The 451-nt window shown below is 68.5% G+C and overlaps 1 protein-coding gene across 1 annotated transcript in view; it reads right to left on the reverse strand.

Annotated features, from left to right (window-relative positions):
* ZNF606 (zinc finger protein 606) overlaps nt 1–451 on the reverse strand; it is a 16,441-nt gene that overhangs the window by 6,017 nt on the left and 9,973 nt on the right. The window lies entirely within an intron of this gene.

The raw sequence follows: 451 nt of genomic DNA on the forward strand, positions 1-451 counted from the left end.
CGGGCTGGGGCGGGGGGGGCAGGACTCAGCCACGGGGGTCAGTCACGCTGCTGTCAAGCAGCTGAGTCCTAACCAGCCACCCGAGGATTTTAGGAAAGGCGGATCCAGAAACAGTCACGAGAACCCGCACAGGAAGGAGTGACGTCTGCCATGAAAGCACCGAGTCTGGTCCTTAAAGGAGCCGTCAGCGCGAGCCCCGGGGCCGCAGGGGAAGCTGTGAGCCCGTACACCGTGACCCTCCCTCGGCCTGGAGCCTGGCTCTCTGCTCCCCCGGCCCCTCCCCAGGTGCAGTCCCCCCTTCCACCCCACGGCCGCCTCCTGATTCCCCTCCCCTCCCAGGACGACGGGTGCAGAGCACAGGCCTGCCCTGCTCCTGCGATCCCGACTCCAGAAAGCACGCTAACGGGCCGACGCCGCCTCCACTGCTGGACCCCCCCCCCACCCCACCCCC

The sequence above is a fragment of the Myotis davidii genome, unplaced genomic scaffold, assembly GCF_000327345.1.
Source record: "Myotis davidii unplaced genomic scaffold, ASM32734v1 scaffold936, whole genome shotgun sequence".
Lineage (NCBI taxonomy): Eukaryota > Metazoa > Chordata > Mammalia > Chiroptera > Vespertilionidae > Myotis > Myotis davidii.